Here is an 8,030-nt window from a genome sequence, read left to right as displayed (position 1 = left end):
TATATATCTCATAAGTAGTATGCATACTACAATAATCATTTCACATTTGGTTCAAATTCATGATCTTGCATATCTGTTCTTTGAATCAATATCAATATCATATATCAATCAGCAATCCAACTCAAAGTGATGCAAGGCATAGATAGACATGTTTAGCTAGCATGGTTGAATATGTCTAACTATTATCTCAGGAACATGTAATTTGAACTAATAAATTCCTAAACAATCAAGGAATCATAATTTTACTTGGATTTTAATGTAACATGGTTAAAATCACTGTAAACCATTTAGGAACACCAATCAATTAAAATCAAGCCAAATTACATGCATTGGAGATTTCCTAGTCCAACTAGGTGTTGTAGTGAAATAGTTTCTCATTAATTAGAAATTCTAAACAATTTAGAAAGTCCAATTTAATTTCGATTTTATATGAAATCTTATTTCTTAGACCTAAACAATTTAAGAATCCAAATTCAATGAGAATTAACACCAATCTAAGGCTTGGCCGAAATCCAATCCAAGAAGGAAAACAAGTTGCAACTAGGGTTGTATTTATGGAAACTAGGTAGTTCCGGCCACCTTTTGCTATGCCGCCCCTACTAGCCATCATCCAAGAGTTCTAAACTCTTTCCCATGATTTGTTATGCCTTTGGTTATAATTCTTCAATCACAAGTAACAATTACTTTGACTTTTATAAAACTAATCCACTAAACTTGGTGATCAAGAAAGCAAATCTTGAAATCTTGGTGAACAAGTTTCCTAAGATTCCTAATATTGATTACCAAGTAGATTTTCATTAAAATCTTAGTGAACAAGTTTTTAAAGTCTCTTAGCTTTTAAGAATATCAGCTGCATCAAGAAAACTAATTACCATAATTATATTAAGGCAACCATCCATCATATGCATATAATACTTACCCAGCCTCCATTGGCAAAATTCTAGGCTGAACTTGTCATCAACTTTTGAATCACCAAATTAACTCCAAAAATTCTGAAATTTTTATACAATGATAAAAAAATACGTTTATTTTCATGTGTGAAAATTTCGTATCCAAATAATAGACCTAGAGTGAGAAACAATTTTGGCAATATCACTACAATAGAATTTTCTTGATATAGATAGATTACAAAAAAAAAATCATTGAACATGCAAACGATATGGAAAAATCATAAAATTCATACCCAATCATCCTAAGACATCATTATTTGATAGTCTAAAAGAATTCACTCAAAAAAATGGAAAAAATTAAATTTTTAGCCTCTACATCACAATAACATATTGTAATCAAAACAGTTTTGATGTCATGAACAACCAAACAAACTTCTAAGTTGTATAATCTATATTGACAAGGCTTTGAAACCACTTGAAGGGAATTATACATGAATATACAGAGTTAAAGTAGTGGAATTTTTAAAATTTAATTCTCTAAAGCCAAGATCAATCAACAAGATCATACAAACATACAACTTCATAAGCATGCATGGCTTTCAACTTAGGTGGTTACCTTGGATGCCAAAATTTCTTTGGTTGAATTTAGTGATATTTAAATAGTTTTCCAAGCCAAGAAGTTGCCTAAGTGTTCAACTTGTAATGGTAATCCATACGAACTCTTATGAAAGAATCTCCTCTAAGGTTTGGTAAAACTCAAAGGCACACTTTAGTTAATAAGTGTTTTCAAGATCTCTTGTATTCCCTTAAGTTTTGCTAGACTTTCTTAGCTTGTTTTTCTTGAGTGAAACTTGCTTATTCTTAGAATAATAGTAGTACAAGAGAAGGGTTGCTTGATGTTCCTTTTATAAAGGAAGTCATTATCCATATTAGGTTTAATACAAGGGATGCATATTTCCATAATTAACCCTAAACTAACCAAATGTACCAACCAGGGTAAAACTCTTTCTCTTGTTTTATTTCCTCTATTTTGTGGTCATACCAAAACAAAATTAAGTTCAACTTAATTTGTCTCAATTTTAATCTTTCAAAATTGTCTTATTGTGTGTGTGACCCATTAGGTTCTTTAGCATATTGGCAATAAACGCAAGCATTGTACGCATTAGTATTCTGCTATGGATGAAACAAACTTTTTATCTTCATCACTAATTTTTCAATTAGCTATTCTTATTTTATAGTCATGATTAATGCTAAGTTCACTGCCATGACCCCAATTGATAAATAAAAGTCAATATGGCTTGACTACTTATTCGTGAATGGTCTTAATGTATAATTAATATACTTTCATCATATAGTATCTCGGTTTGAACATTAAGTATGATTTAGTGTTTACTCAATCTTATTCAATCATATTAAGTCTTGTCATTGACATTAACTCACAAATAAACTTTAGAATAATTCTAAACTCTTATTTCACTTTGGCTAAAGGTTTCTCAAGTTAATTCAATCAAGACTAGTTGAGGTTAGGGTCAGCAAATCAATCCGAAACCGTCGGGTTTCTACCCGACCCAATCATCTAAGGTCGGATTTTTTTGAAAAAAAATGGGTTTTGAGTCGGGTCGAGTCGATTTTATTTTTTTTAAATGGTTTCGGGTCAGAGTCAGTTTTATATTAAACCCGACCCGAGATATTTACAATAATACCCTTACTATATATATGTAATTTTTTTTAGGTTTCATTTCCTTCTGCAGTTCTGCGCCTCTTACCTGCTCGAGCCTAATCTCCTCACACAGCTTTCTCATTTTTTTCTATAGTTCTGCCTCTTGCCCGCCTGATATCTACCTCCTACCAACTCACGAATAGGGCACAGCTTAACCCAATAGTAGTATCCCCTTTTTTTAGGAAAGGTACGCTAATTGATTCTCATCTTATCCAGTCCATTGTAATGACGCCACTGAGGAAAGAGGCGAACGAGAATGCTTAGGCGGACTAAGGCTAAGCAAACAAGCTAGTTTCATACCAGTTGACTCTTGGAAAATGAGACCGACAAAGCATTCATTTGAAAGAAAGGCGAGTCGAGTATTTGACTGCTGTTACTAAACTTTGAGACTTAAAGTTTTCACTTGACTCTTCCGTTTTATCAAGTAGCTTACATTTTTCAGGTAAAACCCTCAAAGCTTATTTAAACAAACATAATGAAACTGTAAATAGTCTGAACTTGAAAATCAACGCTTTCAGTCTAAAGAGTTTAAATATACAAAAATAGTGTTTTACTGAGATTTTTGCTAGCAATAAAATTTCACTCATAAGTGAGAGAAAAATCTTGCCATTTTGGTACTTATGTTATATTGATGCAAACCCAAAGTGATCCGTTTGGAAAAAATATTCAGCTCTGATATGATTATAAAAGGTCTGCCATGCCAAAAACCTCACCCCCAGATTTCAGTAGTCCCATAGAAAAAACCATCAAATTTTCAATGGAAAGGCATTGGAAACTCGGTAGATTTGACAATGATAAAGTTGGTGTAGCCATGCAAGGCATATGGAGGGATTGAGAATAAAGTTCACTGTAAAATTCTCTCCACGAACTGATCAGAATCATCAGAGGGACAGGGAATATAGGCCAATGTAGACTGCCAACCAAACAAGGTCTTTAAGTGAAAATAAAACTGTCAGGTCAGGTAAAATTTGGATAACAATATGCTTAGCGGGTCAAGGTTAGGTATTTCAACTACAACCTCCGAACAGGTACGGGTCGGGTATCGGGTAAAACTATGGAAGCTTCGGGTCGGAGCGAGGGTCGTAAAAAACTGACCCACCTCGCCTCATTGCCAACACTAGTTGAGGTACTCTCTTAATCACATAAGGTGATTAACCCATCTTGATTACTTCATGCATCTTTATATGTCTCATATTATACCTAATAATGCTCGACTAAAGCATTTTTGGTTAAACCATAAGTAAAATGAAATCGAAGTATAATATTCATCATATAAGATCATAAGTAATCTCAAGTCAAATGATCATTTATACAACCATTATATAAAAATGTAGCTATAGACACTACTGAACTACCATATAGCATTCTCATATCGGGTCATGTTCAGTGAACTTGTTCTTATAACAAGCACCCAAATGTTAACTCAAGTTTATCCAACTTCAACCTATAAGATTAGTTGCTTATTTCATAAACAATAGCATAACCATGCACTATTCTCAACAGCTTTGTCAATGTCCTCTTATTGATAAAGCATCGACTAGGAACAATTTTAGAACATATAGGCTTTATGCAATGATGATCTCATAATTACAATCTTATTATAACTTCCTTGCAAAGCTTTATTTATATTTTGGAGACTTTATCATATAAGCCTCAACATTGAAATACATATAAATAAATTCAATGGTAAATAAATAAAATCTTTATAAGATATCAAATATCAAAGTATTACAAATATGAAAATGTATTAACCAAGATATTATTTGGCTTGAAAGGCAAATACCAACACAACTGGATATAAGAAATTAAACACATCAATAATCAATTTGATAATTTTTTTTTTTTTAGTTTGATGGCATTGATTGTTGGTTCAAGAGATAATGCATGATAAATATATATATAAAAAAAAAACCAATTACTCCTCTTTCACATGCTTTTAATTTTGGTTCTGAATCTTCTAAGATAGCTTCGATATGTAAGAAACTGAGTTCTAATACCAAAATGCTTATCTAATAGGTAAAATTTTCTAGCCATTTGACTTTTCATTTCCTGTTATATCTCTCATGTTTTGCACTGGCTTGGATGTTAAACCTTAATATGGACACAGTTGATGGCTAGACACAATTGATTTTGAGAGCTATATCTATTTTCTTAGCTCTTTCGTATTCCATTTATATTTTTTTTCTGAGATTATTTCTCAATAGCTTATCAAATACTAATCTTGACTATTGGCAATAGTTTTTTTTTTTTTTTACCTGTACATGTCTGAATAGTAAATTGTTTTGGATTGGCAGCTATAACATACATTACTCTTTTGTCAATAGCTCTTTCCTATTCCATTTATATTTTTTTTCTGAGATTATTTCTCAATAGCTTATCAAATACTAATCTTGACTATTGGCAATAGTTTTTTTTTTTTTTTTACCTGTACATGTCTGAATAGTAAAGTGTTTTGGATTGGCAGCTATAACATACATTACTCTTTTGTCAATATTTGTTTTATTAAAACATGTGTGTGTCGTAAGGTTTCCAATTTAGAAAAAGAACTAGGAATAAATGGAACAAATTGTATAGTTTTTCTAGGTTTGATTGGGTTGGAATATTGATGAAATTTTAGCTTTATGGGTTTGGTAAAACTTTGCATTAAGTAATTGATATTTAGTCCCTTTATAAATATATATATATATATATATATATTAAGAACTTGTAGGTAGAAACCGTAAACAAGGAAAAATTAAGATAGGAAAAGCTGCCAAGTTGATGTTAGACGCATTATTATAAAGCTTTAATCTTCTTGCTAGGTGCTACATAAAAAATGCTTAGGCTTAATTTTTTTTTTCTCCATTTATTTTTCTTTCTATTCATTTGCAGATTTTTATCTTCATTTGGTATAATATTTAATTTTCATAAATTTGATAACAGTCATATTTAAGTATTGGAAAAATGTTTGTAAGCTTTTTTTTTTAAATGTAATCATACAGATTTTATAGAAAGTAGCAAGTGGTATTCATTATCTTGGAGTGTAATGCTTGTAGGGGATATGGATATTAAAAGATGATTAAAGAAATTGGAATTTGCATATGAATGACAACTTTTTAAACATGTGAATGCTAGAGCCAATGAGCCTTTTGTTTGGTGTCATCATGGTAGTGGCATTTGGAGGGTTGCCAATGTTCAAGGCGTAATCCCCTCCCCCAATCAGGTATGCTCTTGTAGTTTACCATAGATAGTGGAGTTGAGGAGGTTAGAGGTAGAATAAGAACTTAAAATACAGATATAAATAGTAAAAAGAAATTTGATATGCGACTCAACAAAGGTTAGTATAAATGCATGCCAATACTCTATTATCTCATTATTTTTCAAAGAATGAATTAAAATATCTTTTTTCTTTCAATGACTTGAATCCTAAAATTATAAGATTTGTGATGTCTCAGAAAAAATTAAACATACTTCTCAAATGATTGTAAATCAACTTTTTTATTTTGTAAAGGACACAGCTTTATCATCTTAATAATATATGGACATGTTCCTTTAATAACTATCTTTGTCTAATTATGATTTATGAAGTTGTCCTTATAAAAATGTGATATGTATAGTTTACAAATTGTAATCAATTCATTAAATTTTATATATTATATGTTACTTTTCTTTGATGTGTAAATTCTTAGATTGACTTTGTTTTGATTATTTATTTTTTAGTATACTGTTATTCAATTAAATAAAAATTTTATATATTTAAATTTTCAATTATGCTATACAAAATAACCTATAGCAAAACACGGATATCATACTAGTTTGTTTTTAAAGTTGTCATATTAAAAAGAAAGAAAATTGGTAGCCTTGAATTCATTGGAATTTTGAAATAAAAAAAAAATTAAACTAATTTTTCTTGCTTAGCTACTTAAATTAAATTGTTTTAAATTTATTTTTTAATGATATAATTAAAGTTCAATTTTTTTTCATTACGGTATTATTTTTAGATTTGAAAATACCTCGATCCTTGTTTCGCATTCTGATAGCCTCCAGTTTTGAATTGTTCAGAGTTTAGTTAATTTTCGATAATTCTAATGTACATGCTTCAACAAAATCTTAGAATGCGTTTGGACAAGGAAGTTCAAGGAGGGATTACACTTGTAAAGAAATTTTTAAAATTTTAAAATGAAATTAATTTGTTTGATAAAAAATTAAAATTGTCAAAAATTTTGGAATTTAAATGAAAAATTTTTAAAAGTTCAAATTCGCTTTTCAAATTTCACTTAAGGAGGTGGAATTTGTGAAATTATTTGATTTTTTAGTAATAAGTCATCATGTATTATTTTTTATGCCATTTTTATTTTCTTCGATTTTAACTACAGTAACTCATTATAATTTATTTTAATTTTTCATATTGTTAGTTATATCTACATACTTTTTACAAATCTAATAGCATTCATATTGTATATATTTTTTAATATTTTTTTCTGTCTCTAATATCATTATTTTTTAATTATAATTATTTTTTATCTCATCAAATTCTAATATTTAAAATTACTTTCCAAAAATAATTATTTAAACAATGCAGTTATAAATATTTTTTATTTTAAATTGATATATTTTTAAATTTCTCTAGATTAAAAATATTCTTAAAATCCTTTAATTTCACACACACAGTGAGTAAAAAGTGGTAGCATGGGAAGAGCGTTCCTCGTACCCAAACATGCGTCGCCTTAATCGAGAATCATATAAGCCATATGCAGTGAGAAGAAACTTTATATAGGGTATATTTCATATACATCCTCTGTTGTTTATAACTTTTTTACTTATAATTTTGAGATTCACTTCTGTTATCATACGATTACCAAAGTAAAAAATTATGAGGTATTTTTGTCTTTTCAATTAATTTTTGACATAATTACCCTTTCTTGATAACAAAAGTAAACCCCAAAATTATAAATGAAAAAATTTCAAGAGTGTAAGTGAAAAGTCAAATATCAAACAGGGTTTATGCGAGGCCCTTAGAGTTAATTTGAATGAGCAGGATGATTGATTCAATGAAATTAAAAATGACATTAAAAGTGAAATTAATTACTGTAATAATGAAATTAAAATTATTGGATGCAATTACAACAGTAGTGAAAAAGTAATTGTAGTAAGCAATAAAATGATTATTAAAAATATTAAATTAAAATTTATAGGTAATAAAAATTTTAAATTATTTATTTTTTATAAAATTAAAAAATTATTAAAATAATTTTGCCATTATAATTTGAATCATAAATAATTAAAAATTAATAAAAAAATAATAATATATCAAATGATTTTTTCTTTAACTTTTTATTGTGTAGTTACTTATTTTTAGTTAAAATAATAATATAATATTATAAAAAATTTATTTTTAGTTCATAATATAATATTTATATAATAATAAAATTATAAAATAA

This window comes from Durio zibethinus, chromosome 24 (genome assembly GCF_047325235.1).
Source record: "Durio zibethinus cultivar Kanyao isolate XHJ-2024 chromosome 24, ASM4732523v1, whole genome shotgun sequence".
Taxonomy (NCBI): Eukaryota; Viridiplantae; Streptophyta; class Magnoliopsida; order Malvales; family Malvaceae; genus Durio; species Durio zibethinus.
The sequence above is the reverse complement of the archived record's forward strand: the minus strand, read 5'-3'. Positions refer to the sequence as shown.